This window comes from Stomoxys calcitrans, chromosome 2 (assembly GCF_963082655.1).
Source record: "Stomoxys calcitrans chromosome 2, idStoCalc2.1, whole genome shotgun sequence".
Lineage (NCBI taxonomy): Eukaryota > Metazoa > Arthropoda > Insecta > Diptera > Muscidae > Stomoxys > Stomoxys calcitrans.
Window position 1 is genome coordinate 69,026,173 of NC_081553.1, and position 15,829 is coordinate 69,042,001.

Consider the following 15,829-nt stretch of genomic DNA (forward strand, 5'->3'; position numbering starts at 1 on the left):
ATCAAAGGAGTATAGACCAAACATTCATTATTATGAGTAATTTTTTGCATTTTGTAGAGTTTTTGCCGCCCCCAAAAAAAAAGGTCAGTGATTTTCGAAAAATTCTAAGGACATGCTACTTAACATTCTTTCACATTTTTTGGAATAAGGTTTCATTCCGTTTGTTTAGACTTTCAGCCTTGGAATTTGTTGCATATGGTCTGTGTTGCTTGCTGTTGGCCTAATGTCGGTATTCTCCAAAAAATCTAAAAGCTTTTTTGGCACATTTTTAGGGGTTACTCTTTTGTAATTGACATTGTTTTGTGGTTAGTTGTGTCCCCTGCGCATTTGAGAAGCCAACCACCTTTGACTTTAGTGTGAAAATCCTTTGACGAGTGGATGGCATGATTTCCTCCTGACAATTCTATGCTCCCGATTATTTCAAATAGTAGGGGTAACTTTTGATGGTGCAGCCATAGACGCCATATGTGGGTATGGACCAAAAGGAGCTCAAGGGTTAATTTGTATCAATCAGCAATAAGCAAAACATTAAGACAATAGTATCACAAGTTATTCATGACTTTTTTAGATTCTGTCAAGCTGGAGAACATTTATTCTTTGAGAAACATGAATTCGGCCTTAATTCAGCCTGGCTGAATAAGGTTTTCCTATGGGAAAACTTTTATTCAGCCTGGCTGAATATGGGTTTCCTATAGGAAAAGTTTAATTCAGCCTGGCTGAATAAGGGTTTCCTATAGGAAAACTTTAATTCAGCCTGGCTGAATAAGGTTTTCCTATAGGAAAACTTTAATTCAGCCTGGCTGAATAAGGTTTTCCTATAGGAAAACTTTAATTCAGCCTGGCTGAATAAGGTTTTCCTATAGGAAAACTTTAATTCAGCCTGGCTGAATAAGGTTTTCCTATAGGAAAACTTTAATTCAGCCTGGCTGAATAAGGTTTTCCTATAGGAAAACTTTAATTCAGCCTGGCTGAATAAGGTTTTCCTATAGGAAAACTTTAATTCAGCCTGGCTGAATAAGGTTTTCCTATAGGAAAACTTTAATTCAGCCTGGCTGAATAAGGTTTTCCTATAGGAAAACTTTAATTCAGCCTGGCTGAATAAGGTTTTCCTATAGGAAAACTTTAATTCAGCCTGGCTGAATAAGGTTTTCCTATAGGAAAACTTTAATTCAGCCTGGCTGAATAAGGTTTTCCTATAGGAAAACTTTAATTCAGCCTGGCTGAATAAGGTTTTCCTATAGGAAAACTTTAATTCAGCCTGGCTGAATAAGGTTTTCCTATAGGAAAACTTTAATTCAGCCTGGCTGAATAAGGTTTTCCTATAGGAAAACTTTAATTCAGCCTGGCTGAATAAGGTTTTCCTATAGGAAAACTTTAATTCAGCCTGGCTGAATAAGGTTTTCCTATAGGAAAACTTTAATTCAGCCTGGCTGAATAAGGTTTTCCTATAGGAAAACTTTAATTCAGCCTGGCTGAATAAGGTTTTCCTATAGGAAAACTTTAATTCAGCCTGGCTGAATAAGGTTTTCCTATAGGAAAACTTTAATTCAGCCTGGCTGAATAAGGTTTTCCTATAGGAAAACTTTAATTCAGCCTGGCTGAATAAGGTTTTCCTATAGGAAAACTTTAATTCAGCCTGGCTGAATAAGGTTTTCCTATAGGAAAACTTTAATTCAGCCTGGCTGAATAAGGTTTTCCTATAGGAAAACTTTAATTCAGCCTGGCTGAATAAGGTTTTCCTATAGGAAAACTTTAATTCAGCCTGGCTGAATAAGGTTTTCCTATAGGAAAACTTTAATTCAGCCTGGCTGAATAAGGTTTTCCTATAGGAAAACTTTAATTCAGCCTGGCTGAATAAGGTTTTCCTATAGGAAAACTTTATTTCAGCCTGGCTGAATAAGGTTTTGCTATAGGAAAACTTTAATTCAGCCTGGCTGAATAAGGTTTTGCTATAGGAAAACTTTAATTCAGCCTGGCTGAATAAGGTTTTGCTATAGGAAAACTTTAATTCAGCCTGGCTGAATAAGGTTTTGCTATAGGAAAACTTTAATTCAGCCTGGCTGAATAAGGTTTTCCTATAGGAAAACTTTAATTCAGCCTGGCTGAATAAGGTTTTCCTATAGGAAAACTTTAATTCAGCCTGGCTGAATAAGGTTTTCCTATAGGAAAACTTTAATTCAGCCTGGATGAATAAGGTTTTCCTATAGGAAAACTTTAATTCAGCCTGGCTGAATAAGGTTTTCCTATAGGAAAACTTTAATTCAGCCTGGCTGAATAAGGTTTTCCTATAGGAAAACTTTAATTCAGCCTGGCTGAATAAGGTTTTCCTATAGGAAAACTTTAATTCAGCCTGGCTGAATAAGGTTTTCCTATAGGAAAACTTTAATTCAGCCTGGCTGAATAAGGTTTTCCTATAGGAAAACTTTAATTCAGCCTGGCTGAATAAGGTTTTCCTATAGGAAAACTTTAATTCAGCCTGGCTGAATAAGGTTTTCCTATAGGAAAACTTTAATTCAGCCTGGCTGAATAAGGTTTTCCTATAGGAAAACTTTAATTCAGCCTGGCTGAATAAGGTTTTCCTATAGGAAAACTTTAATTCAGCCTGGCTGAATAAGGTTTTCCTATAGGAAAACTTTAATTCAGCCTGGCTGAATAAGGTTTTCCTATAGGAAAACTTTAATTCAGCCTGGCTGAATAAGGTTTTCCTATAGGAAAACTTTAATTCAGCCTGGCTGAATAAGATTTTCCTATAGGAAAACTTTAATTCAGCCTGGCTGAATAAGGTTTTCCTATAGGAAAACTTTAATTCAGCCTGGCTGAATAAGGTTTTCCTGTAGGAAAACTTTAATTCAGCCTGGCTGAACTGAATTAATTCAGCCTGGCTGAATAAGGTTTTCCTATAGGAAAACTTTAATTCAGCCTGGCTGAATAAGATTTTCCTATAGGAAAACTTTAATTCAGCCTGGCTGAATAAGATTTTCCTATAGGAAAACTTTAATTCAGCCTGGCTGAATAAGGTTTTCCTATAGGAAAACTTTAATTCAGCCTGGCTGAATAAGGTTTTCCTGTAGGAAAACTTTAATTCAGCCTGGCTGAATAAGGTTTTCCTATAGGAAAACTTTAATTCAGCCTGGCTGAATAAGGTTTTCCTATAGGAAAACTTTAATTCAGCCTGGCTGAATAAGGTTTTCCTATAGGAAAACTTTAATTCAGCCTGGCTGAATAAGGTTTTCCTATAGGAAAACTTTAATTCAGCCTGGCTGAATAAGGTTTTCCTATAGGAAAACTTTAATTCAGCCTGGCTGAATGAGATTTTCCTATAGGAAAACTTCAATTCAGCCTGGCTGAATAAGGTTTTCCTATAAGAAAACTTCAATTTCCTATGGGAAATCTTCAATTCAGCCTGGCTGAATAAGGTTTTTCTATGGGAAATCTTCAATTCAGCCTGGCTGAATAAGGTTTTCCTATAGAAAAACTTTAATCATCCTGGCTGAATAAGGTTTTCCTATAGGAAAACTTTAATTCAGCCTGGCTGAATAAGATTTTCCTATAGGAAAACTTCAATTCAGCCTGGCTGAATAAGGTTTTCCTATAGGAAAACTTCAATTTCCTATGGGAAATCTTCAATTCAGCCTGGCTGAATAAGGTTTTCCTATGGGAAATCTTCAATTCGGCCTGGCTGAATAAGGTTTTCCTTTAGAAAAATTTTAATTCAGCCTGGTTGAATAAGGTTTTCCTATAGGAAAACTGAATTAGGTTTCCTATAGGCAATGGCAAAGGAAATGCTCCAACGTCTCATCATTATCCCCTCATGCCCTACACATGCTATCACTTGCCGCACCGATTTTACATAAGTGAGCTCGTAGTCCTATGTGATACCAATAGCTATAATGAACTCTTTCTTACTACCTTTCAGTAATAGCCTCGCCTTCTCACGATCTGGATGCCCCCATAGGATTTTCGCCGTCCTACCGACCGTTTCACTTTTCCACAATGTTGCATGCGCATTCGTCGCCCACACCCTTAACTCGGACTGCGTCGATCCGAAAGGCTTCGGGTTAACCAGGTTTATTGACGGCAGTTCTTTGGCCTTCACCGCCCTTTCATTTCCCCTTCCTCCGTTAAGGCCCGGCACCCAAACGATGCATATCTTGCCATCCTCAGAGAAGGCGTTAATCTCCTTCTTACACTGCAAGACTGTTCGTGACCTTACCATCCTAGTTGTTATTGCCGTTATGGAAATTTTACTGTCGGTAAAGATGTTAACACTCGACGTCTTCTCGTTAGCACCACGCCACTTCATGCATTCCGAGATCGCCCGGTTCTCAATGTAGAACCCCAGCCCACTCTGTCCTCTAGCTTTGATCTATCCGTGTAACATGATCTTCCAGATGGCAATACTAGGGTTCCGTTAATCAAAGACTGTGCTGGCAGTTATGCTTTGAACTCAACTTCAAGGATCATCTCAGGTATCCGATTGGAAACCCTTTCCATTCCTACCCGGTTTCCTATGGTTCCCTCGATTATACCGCGATGGTATGAGCTGCTCCCATCCTCAATCCATTCTCCCATCGCCTAAAGTCTCATAGCCGCAGTGGCTCCCTCACACATAATACGTATGTCAATGGGTCAGATATCTAGAATAGTCTTCAGTGCCCTAGTGGGCGTGGTCCTCATCGCTCCGCGTATGCCAAGACAACATGTTCTCTAAACCTGTTGTATGGTACTTATGTTGCACTTTTACTCCATAACAGTCCACCAAACTACTGAGGCATAAGTAAGTATTGGTCCAATCACGCTCCTGCGGAGCCATTGGACTACTCTAGGATTCAAGCCCCAAATAACGCTCCTGAATGTGCCCAAATTACGCTCCTGAATGTGACACTTTCAATTTAGTTTCCTGTCCAAGATCACATCTAAGTATTTGACCTTGTCAGATATCGAAATAGTCTTATTGAGGAAACGTGGTGCGTTAAATTGACCCACCTTCGTCTTCCTTGTGAACGGGCATATTTCAGTCTTCTCTGGGTTAACATTGAGACCTTTGGGTCTAGCCCAGTCATATGCCATTTGCAAGACCTTTCGGCCCTTCTGCGTAGCTCGTTCGGATGCTTACCCCTTAGAAGTATTATAACATTGTCTGAGTACTAAACGGTTTCAAATTCCTCCTCAGTCAGCATCCGTAATAGGTCATTTATGGTGGTCTCCCATAAAAGTGGCGATAAAATGCCCCCCTTTGTCTTGCCCTGTGCAACTTTCTCCCTTATATTTATGCCATTGGACACACAATTTATCCACCTGTTCCTTGGCATATGGTTTATCCAGTCTCTAAGGACCGGGTCAATCCGGTATTGGTCTAAGGATTGGATAAGTGTGTCGGTCCGCACATTGTTAAAAGCCCCCTCGATGTCAATGTATACCGCCAGGTATACACAACCTCGTGCGGGGTAGTCTCCACCGAACTTCCCTTGACATAGGCATGCTGTTGGTTTTTGAACAGTTCGCTGGATAGATCATACTCTTTATCATGGTGTCCACAATACGTTCCATGGTTTTGAGTAGAAAGGACGTAAGGCTTCTGGGTCTGTAGGCCTGTGGTGTCGCATGAGAAGAGGGTTTTCTAAAATATTTCTGCCGAAACCCGGGATTGAACCGGGGACCTTTAGATCTTCAGTCTAACGCTCTCCCAACTGAGCTATTTCGGCTTGTGAGCTTAAACATTCATGAATTCATGACTATGTGTTTTAAATTTCTTTACCTATAGCGGGTTATAAGGTCAATATTGATAACTGAATCTTATTATTTACGTATTTGCTCTTCAAAAAGTTCTTCATTTGATTGCTCTGATTTAGCTTAGCATGACTAATTGCAACAACTTTTGCACTCTTGCTTTAGCCCCCTTAGCAATTACTAATACATATGTAGCTCATGTGAATATATCGTTGAGAAAAATCACAGAATACCAACCCTAAGAGCTCATATGGCCAGACAGACAGACATCCATAAGAAATAAGTCACCCTTAGTTGAGCATAGTCATATAGAAAAACCATTACAGAATACACACACGTATCCCCACTAACTCACCTTCATGTGGGTGGATGTTTTCTGCGCCGGTGTGTATCCAAAATGAATGTTCTAATGCCAAAGTATCTTTGCTGAGATATCATGATCTCCTGATGCTTTCTAATAACAAAATTCCTATCACGAAGTGTTGTGATTAGAAATTTCTAACGCCTCCATCAAGAACACTGCAGAGATGCAGAATTACAAGCAAAGTTTGTGGAGAGGGGAGTGTTGGATACAATTTTGCCCCAAGAGAATCTCCAAGAGACAATAGGCATTTGAGTGGAAGCAAAAAGTTTTGAAAAATATTTGTCACAGAGGGTGATTCAAGCAGAAATTCCAGCGCTCTTTGTATATGAGGGATGAAAAGTGGCTGGCAGACAAATATTCTAAGGAAGCCAATATAGTGTGTGGGGAAAAGAAAGATTTATATTCATTTATTATTCTTTCTTGTTCCCATCGTATGTTTATTATGTTTCATTTTTTTTTTGTATTTTTATCTGCATGTCTGTCCTTATGGATTTTTATGAGTAAATTCCCCCAGTGATTTTTTGGAGTTCAGCATAACTCTCCTAACTGGTGCTGGTGGCCTGTTCGATACAGGTAAATTATGCAGTCTTTATCGTCGCACCTTTATCTTAAACTTAGTGGTACACCACGTGAGTGAACTTTTCCCTAGCAGCACCCAAATCAGCACTCAGGTGAGAATAGTTTGGAAAAATTTGTCTAACCCTTTGAGGTGTTTACCTTGCGAGATGTATAAAAGGTAGCTGCACACCTGAGTTCACCTTTCAAACAAAAATTTCACATTTCAAAGATGATTTCCAACCTCCACCCATTCAAATATTATTTGGTTTTTTACCCTGCTTTAGGTTTTACAACATTTTAATGGTATTGGGAGCTCAGGATTAGCACATTGGTTCGCAAATAATTACATGGTCAACAGAATGCGCCGAAAGCGTTTTTGTTGTTTTTCCCCCATCTTGCTAAATAAAAGGCTGTTGGCCTAATGTCAAATCAAAATTAATGTTGATGTCCGTTACAAGTGCAATTTTAAACATGTTAAACAAATGTACGGCATGCAGTAGGAAAAAATGTCCACCAAAGAAGCAGTTTTTAAATGAATTTAAGGAAAACGTTATTCAGCTAGGCTGAATCAAAGTTTTCCTATAGGAAAACCTTATTCAGCCAGGCTGAATTAAAGTTTTCCTATAGGAAAACCTTATTCAGCCAGGCTGAATTAAAGTTTTCCTATAGGAAAACCTTATTCAGCCAGGCTGAATTAAAGTTTTCCTATAGGAAAACCTTATTCAGCCAGGCTGAATTAAAGTTTTCCTATAGGAAAACCTTATTCAGCCAGGCTGAATTAAAGTTTTCCTATAGGAAAACCTTATTCAGCCAGGCTGAATTAAAGTTTTCCTATAGGAAAACCTTATTCAGCCAGGCTGAATTAAAGTTTTCCTATAGGAAAACCTTATTCAGCCAGGCTGAATTAAAGTTTTCCTATAGGAAAACCTTATTCAGCCAGGCTGAATTAAAGTTTTCCTATAGGAAAACCTTATTCAGCCAGGCTGAATTAAAGTTTTCCTATAGGAAAACCTTATTCAGCCAGGCTGAATTAAAGTTTTCCTACAGGAAAACCTTATTCAGCCAGGCTGAATTAAAGTTTTCCTATAGGAAAACCTTATTCAGCCAGGCTGAATTAAAGTTTTCCTATAGGAAAACCTTATTCAGCCAGGCTGAATTAAAGTTTTCCTATAGGAAAACCTTATTCAGCCAGGCTGAATTAAAGTTTTCCTATAGGAAAACCTTATTCAGCCAGGCTGAATTAAAGTTTTCCTATAGGAAAACCTTATTCAGCCAGGCTGAATTAAAGTTTTCCTATAGGAAAACCTTATTCAGCCAGGCTGAATTAAAGTTTTCCTATAGGAAAACCTTATTCAGCCAGGCTGAATTAAAGTTTTCCTATAGGAAAACCTTATTCAGCCAGGCTGAATTAAAGTTTTCCTATAGGAAAACCTTATTCAGCCAGGCTGAATTAAAGTTTTCCTATAGGAAAACCTTATTCAGCCAGGCTGAATTAAAGTTTTCCTATAGGAAAACCTTATTCAGCCAGGCTGAATTAAAGTTTTCCTATAGGAAAACCTTATTCAGCCAGGCTGAATTAAAGTTTTCCTATAGGAAAACCTTATTCAGCCAGGCTGAATTAAAGTTTTCCTATAGGAAAACCTTATTCAGCCAGGCTGAATTAAAGTTTTCCTATAGGAAAACCTTATTCAGCCAGGCTGAATTAAAGTTTTCCTATAGGAAAACCTTATTCAGCCAGGCTGAATTAAAGTTTTCCTATAGGAAAACCTTATTCAGCCAGGCTGAATTAAAGTTTTCCTATAGGAAAACCTTATTCAGCCAGGCTGAATTAAAGTTTTCCTATAGGAAAACCTTATTCAGCCAGGCTGAATTAAAGTTTTCCTATAGGAAAACCTTATTCAGCCAGGCTGAATTAAAGTTTTCCTATAGGAAAACCTTATTCAGCCAGGCTGAATTAAAGTTTTCCTATAGGAAAACCTTATTCAGCCAGGCTGAATTAAAGTTTTCCTATAGGAAAACCTTATTCAGCCAGGCTGAATTAAAGTTTTCCTATAGGAAAACCTTATTCAGCCAGGCTGAATTAAAGTTTTCCTATAGGAAAACCTTATTCAGCCAGGCTGAATTAAAGTTTTCCTATAGGAAAACCTTATTCAGCCAGGCTGAATTAAAGTTTTCCTATAGGAAAACCTTATTCAGCCAGGCTGAATTAAAGTTTTCCTATAGGAAAACCTTATTCAGCCAGGCTGAATTAAAGTTTTCCTATAGGAAAACCTTATTCAGCCAGGCTGAATTAAAGTTTTCCTATAGGAAAACCTTATTCAGCCAGGCTGAATTAAAGTTTTCCTATAGGAAAACCTTATTCAGCCAGGCTGAATTAAAGTTTTCCTATAGGAAAACCTTATTCAGCCAGGCTGAATTAAAGTTTTCCTATAGGAAAACCTTATTCAGCCAGGCTGAATTAAAGTTTTCCTATAGGAAAACCTTATTCAGCCAGGCTGAATTAAAGTTTTCCTATAGAAAAACCTTATTCAGCCAGGCTGAATTAAAGTTTTCCTATAGGAAAACCTTATTCAGCCAGGCTGAATAGGAAAACCTTATTCAACCAGGCTGATTTAAAGTTTTCCTATAGGAATACCTTATTCAGAAGTCAGAAGTCATATCATATCATATTGACTGATTCGGATCATACTTGGCATGAATGTTGGAAGTCATAACTCAAGTCTTTGCCAAATCGGATGTAAATTGAGGCTTTTAAGAGCTCAAGAAGTTAAATCCGGGTATAGGTTTATATGGGTGTTATATATGTTTATAGACCGATTCGTATCTCAGTCGGCATGGATGTTGAAAGTCATCGGTTTATATGGAAAGTCGGGGATCGGTTTATATGGGGGCTATACCCGTTGATAGACCGATTCGGATCATACTCGGCATGGATGTTGGAAATAGTAACTCAAGTCTTTGTTCCAAATTTCAGCGAACTCGAATGAAAATTGAGGATTCTAGTGGCTCAAGAAGTCACATCTGGAGATCGGTTTATATGGGGGATATATATATTCAAATCTGAACTTATATGGCCCATTTTCAATCCCCATTTACCTACATCAATAAGATATATCTGTGCAAAATTTCAAGCAGCTAGCTTTACGCGTTCGACCGCTATCGTGATTTCGACAGACGAACAGACGGACAAGGCTAGATTGCTCAGAATGTCGGGAAGATCCAGAATATATATACTTTGTGGGGTTATAGATCAATATTTCGAGGTGGTACAAACGGAATGACTAGGTTAATATACTCCTATCCTATGGTGTATAAAAACAGGTTTGTGTTCATGCCTGCCTTGTCAGCCTTAGCGTAATTTTGGAGTCATAGTTTCGTTTGTAGGCCTTAATAGGCTGCAAATTTATTATCGCTTGCAATCAAGCCTATGTCAGATTTCGACACTGACTAATCTACACTCAACCAAAATTGTTATTCAAAACAGTAAAAATGTATTCTAAAACAGCAGTTTTTGTCTCGAAAAGCAGAGATTTTTGCTGTTTCAGCAAACATTGGGCTGCTGTATCAGCAATTATTTTAGTCAGTTTCATCAGCAAAGAAATGTGCTATTTTAAGTACAATAATAGGCATTTTTTTATTTTTACATTTACATTTGTATTTTATTATTTTTCTAACATCCTTTTCATAATAAAGTAGAAGTCATTTTCAGCAAACAACAGACTTTCCAGCAGTCAGCCTGCTGCTCTGAAATTGCAGTACTACTGCTATAGTAGCTGAACTTCTGCTATAAAAGTAGCAAAATTAACTACTAATATTCAGCAGACTGTGTTTGCTATTTTCAGCAAACTGTTTTCTATGAGTGTATTTATCTTTTGGAATTCAGTCATACGGATTGTTCTTTTACCATCTTTCCGCTATACCAATGCCTCGTATTGTAACACTGGTCTTTCGATGGCCGTTTACATATTGTACATCATCCTTGGCCTACAGCGGTCAAAAAAAGTATTCATCATTAGCAAAATTGATAATAAATTCACTTATTTTGGGTAATTGAAGAAAATTTAAAGTAAACAAATAATGCAGTTTTATGCAATAGTTTATTTTTCGTAATATGTTTTAAAATAAATTCAAAAAATAAATTTAATTAGCGCAAAAAATGCAATTTTATATAATAACACCAAAAACAGAACAAAAAAAGTATTCATCATTGATGTGCTATCATCAAAGTCAAATTCAAATATTATTTGGGAATCCCCCTTTTCTGTTTTATTTAGTAAAGGAGGCTTTGCCCTTGACAGCAAATATTTAATTTCATTGAAAATATAGTTTTTGTCAAAATGGGTCGTAAGCAAAACGAGGTTTCTGATGAGGTAAAAGTTTTGATAATAAAACACCACAGGAATGGTTTAACTCAAAAAACTATCAGTGAAATATTAAATAGACCACGATCTACTATACAATCCATCATCAGAAAGTGGACAGAAATGAAAACTGTTGACAATAAACCAAGATCTGGTCGACCAAAAGCACTTTCAGTTGGAGATGTGCGTTGGCTAGTGCGGCAAGTTCAGAAAACTCCGAAGACAAATGCGACCATTCTTCGTAAAACCACTATGGAATATTTAGGGAAGGAAGTTACTACACAAACAATTCGAAATACACTCAAAAGGCATAGTTACAGAGGAAGAACTGCACGTAAGAAGCCCTTTATAAATAAAATAAACCGAGTGAAAAGGCTAAACTTCGCAAAAATGTATGTAAAACAGCCCGAATCATTTTGGAAAACAGTAATTTTTGCAGACGAGAGCAAGTTTAATCTTTTTTGGTGCGATGGAAAGGTCATAGTGTACAGAAAACCAAATACAGAGCTTGAAGAACGAAACACAGTTGCTACTGTAAAACATGGTGGAGGTGGTTTAATGGTTTGGGGGTGTATGGCGGCTTCAGGAGCGGGAAATCTTGAAATTATTAATGGAGTAATGGATCATAAGTATTACATTGACATTTTAAAGAGGAATTTAAAAGATAGTGCTGTAAAACTTGGGCTTGGTAATAACTTTCAATATTATCAAGATAATGACCCCAAACATTCTGCTTTAAATACCAAGATGTGGATGCTGTATAACTGCCCCAAAGTCATTAAAACTCCTCCTCAAGGTCCCGACTTGAACCCAATTGAACATCTTTGGGAACATCTCGAACGCAAATTGAGAACGCGCAATTTTTCGAGCAAGAGTCAAATGCAACAGGTGATAATGGAGGAATGGACTAATATAAACCAAAATATAACCGCTAAATTAGTCCAATCGATGTCAAACCGTTTAAAAGAAGTTATAAGACGCGGTGGTCGAATAACAAAGTATTAATTTTTTTAAATTATGTTATTTATTTTTTTGTTTTTTTGCAATGATGAATACTTTTTTTGTTTAATTTTTTGTGTTCAGCTGTAAAATGGCCCTTTTTGTTCCAATAAATACTATTTTTTTCTTTAAAAACAATGAAATTGTGTACATATATATCACACAAGCACTACTGCATCATTAGTTTAATATGTTTTTATTCCAATTGTCTTTTGTAGACTTATTAAAAAAAAAACATTGAATGATGAATACTTTTTTTGACCGCTGTAACTCACTACTTCTTACTAGGATATTTTGGAATCGAGGATTTGGATTTGGTATTTAGGCTCCTCTGATGCAGGCAGTGTGATCCCGCCCAGAGAAAAAGATATAAATTCTGATATATTGTGTCTCTGACTCAAAAAGCTTCTTCTTCGTCGCCCCTTTGGACTGACCCCTAAAAGGCTTTTCCATGATCTTACTAATCCATGATAGAAATTTGTGTCAAAAATGTGTGCCATGGCATCTAGAGAGAGAGATAGACCTTTACTCCTTGAGACTTCCCTTTTAGTACCCTATTTTTTACCATATTATGTCAAAAGCTGGCGCTGATATTGCTGGAAGTATTAGGATGGACCCCCCTTTGATTTATAATAACGATTATTGATTCTTTTTCCACCGTGGCCTCTACATTCACGAAGGCTTCTATGTTATATTCTTTTTGTTTCCGTAGATGTCTCCCAATCTCGTAGCTGTTTGCGCCGAACTACCCGACCTATGCATATTTTGCCCAACAACACTTATTCGTTGCAAAATTTTAATTTGATCAGTCTTAATGGACTCGTTGTCTTACGCCAGGTTTTGGTGTAATTCCCCGTCTTGTGGATACAACCACATATTGTGTTGTCCTTCTAGCCACAGCAATGTAGTTTCGAACTATTTCTGTCATTTTTCCGGGATGATATCATTCGATCTGGCCGATTTTATCTATCCTTGTGGACTATATCCACAGTGAGAATATCAGTAGAGTCAGCATCAGTAGGCGATTCTAGCTGCCTGGAATTGTGCGTTCATAGGAAGCAGATCGAGAGTTCCATTTTATGGGCTCAAGTAAAATCGGAAGATCGGTTTATTTGGGGAACTATATCAGGATATGGGCGCGTCAGACCATATTCGGTATTTAGGTTAAAGGCCATAGAAGGAGTCATTATGCAAAATGTCAACCAAATCAGACATGAACAGCGCCCACTTATGGGTGAAGAAGTGCAATCGGGAGATCGTCTTTTATGGGATCTATCTCAGGTTTAAGACCGATTCAGGATATACTCGGCATGTATGTTGAAGGTCATAGAAGAAATCATAGTACAAAACTTGAACCATATTGTATAATAATTGCGCCCTCTAAAGGTTTAAGAAGTAAAATCGGGAGATCGGTTTATATGGGAGCTATATCAGGTTGTAGATTGACTCAGCCATACAAAGCAGACTGACAGACGGACAGACATAGCTAAACAGTTATAGGATGTCAAAGCGATCAGGAATAGATGTAAAGGGTGAGCTATAGGAAAGATTTTCACAAAAAAAAACACATTAAATTCAGAAAAATGCATGAAATCTTTATTAGAATCGATAGTACAGTCCATATAATTTAATATTTGAAGATTATTTCATGCAAATGTTGACCATGACTGCGCCTCAAATACCCCCTCCGCTTAGTACAATTTTGGCATACTCTTTCCAACATTTCAGCCGGAATCTCGCGAAAAAATCCTTCAATATTGTCTTACAATGCGTCAATTGAGGCGGACTTGTCTGTATAAACATGAGCTTTAACATAGCCCCACAAAACATAGTTTAAAGGCGTTAAATCGCACGATCTAGGCAGTCAATGGACCGGTCCCGAACGTGAAATAAAATGTTCACCGAACCCGTCTCTCAATAAGTCCATTGATACGCGTGCTGTGTGGCATGTGACACCGTCATGTTGAAACCACATATCATGCAAGCCAAGCTCGTGAATTTTGGGCAAAAAAAGTTGGATATCATCTCACGGTAGCGCTCACTATTCACAGTTAGGTTACGATACGTATCATCTATGAAGAAGTACGGTCCAATGATGCCACCAGCCCATAAACCGCACCATACTGTGGCTTTTTCTGGATGCATTGGTAGCTCTTGCAATGCATCTGTCTTATCTTCACTCCAAAATCGACAATCCTGCTTATTTACGTTCTCATTGAGCCAAAAATGAGCTTCGTGGCCGAAGAAGAACAAGCGCGCGGTGAACTTTCTCGCTCGTTGAGAACCTGAATTTTATATAATAAAATTCAATAATTTGCAAGCGTTGTTTGTTAGTTAGACGATTTATGGTTATATTATATATCAAACTGAAGATGTTTCACACTGAAACAAAACGTGAAACATGCGTGAGCTATTGGGTTGCCCAAAAAGTAATTGCGGATTTTTCATATAGTCGGCGTTGACAAATTTTTTCACAGCTTGTGACTCTGTAATTGCATTCCTTCTTCTGTCAGTTATCAGCTGTTACTTTTAGCTTGCTTTAGAAGAAAAGTGTAAAAAAAGTATATTTGATTAAAGTTCATTCTAAGTTTGATTAAAAATGCATTTACTTTCTTTTAAAAAATCCGCAATTACTTTTTGGGCAACCCATATTTAAGCTTAAAAAATCACCCTTTACTTTGTTAGGTCTCAGATCATTATTTCGATTAGATACAAACGGAATGGCGATGTTAGTGTACCCCCATCCTGTGGTGGAGGGTATAGAAATAGAATTTTTTGAAACTAACCAAGAAAATGGAAACTAAAATCTACTTTGTTTTTACCAACTAAATTCTTTGATGTAGGAATAATAATCGTGGAAACACCTTAAAGGTATTGAATTGAAAAATGGCCTAATTATAACCAATTCTGTATTAATCCCTCTTTTTTTATACTTTCAAAATGTAAAACCCACTGTTAACCACAAGCATAAACGACCCTTTACATGCCAAACACAATTTTCCTTAGGCTCCCTACCTTTGGAATTTTCTTCTTTGTAGTCAGTACGCACAACATAGCCGCATTCACATTTGTATTTCACGCTTTCTCTGTCTCTCTCTCTCTCTCCAAGTCGGTGGAACTAAAACTATAACTAACAGAAATAGTGTTTCAGAACTAATATATTACCATAACTAAGTATTGGGCGAACAGCATTTTCTACTGGGCCACTCTAACTATCGTAAAACTATCACAACAACAGCAGCAACAACAAACCATTTTCTAATGCCACTCACACTCTGCCCTCGCTTGGGTGGTGTTCGTTTGCGCGGAACACATGCTCATCGCACACTTTGTCCGGGTCGTCTACACTAAGCTCATGTATGCCACACTCATATGTGTTTGGTAAAAGGTGGAGCTTCTTTCTCTTCGGTGGCCCATAACAGAAATGTTGTCATTACCACAAACCAAGTTAGCCACCCATTTTGTCCCTCCCCCTACCACTAAAACTAGGTATGTGCGGATTCCCCCTCCCGCAATTGCTAGGTATATGCGGCGTATCTACCTATCTATCTTGGTATGGATACAAACTCAATTGAAAGGAAAAGTATTGTGCGCGCGTCCTCATATGGGACAACAATCATATGGTCTGTAGCAAAGGGAATCTCCCACTCCCAAATCCTATAAGCAAGCTAGGGCCAATCGATATAAACACTTGTAGTCGGGGAAAAGAAGTTTGATGGGGGTTTTTCTTATAAGTATGTTGACATGAGTATTCATCTGGGTAGATTTCGATACAACCTTTAGAGTAAAGTGTTTCTAACTTGTTGTAAAGCCTTTT

The 15,829-nt window shown here is 37.7% G+C and overlaps 1 long non-coding RNA gene and 1 other non-coding gene across 2 annotated transcripts in view; one reads left to right on the forward strand and one right to left on the reverse strand.

The window, feature by feature from the left end:
• The window catches only part of LOC106085706 (uncharacterized), a 234,342-nt gene that overhangs the window by 115,632 nt on the left and 102,881 nt on the right, over positions 1-15,829 (forward strand). The window lies entirely within an intron of this gene.
• On the reverse strand, positions 5,633-5,705 carry Trnaf-gaa (transfer RNA phenylalanine (anticodon GAA)). The gene has a single exon. It is a non-coding gene; the product is annotated as a tRNA-Phe (tRNA).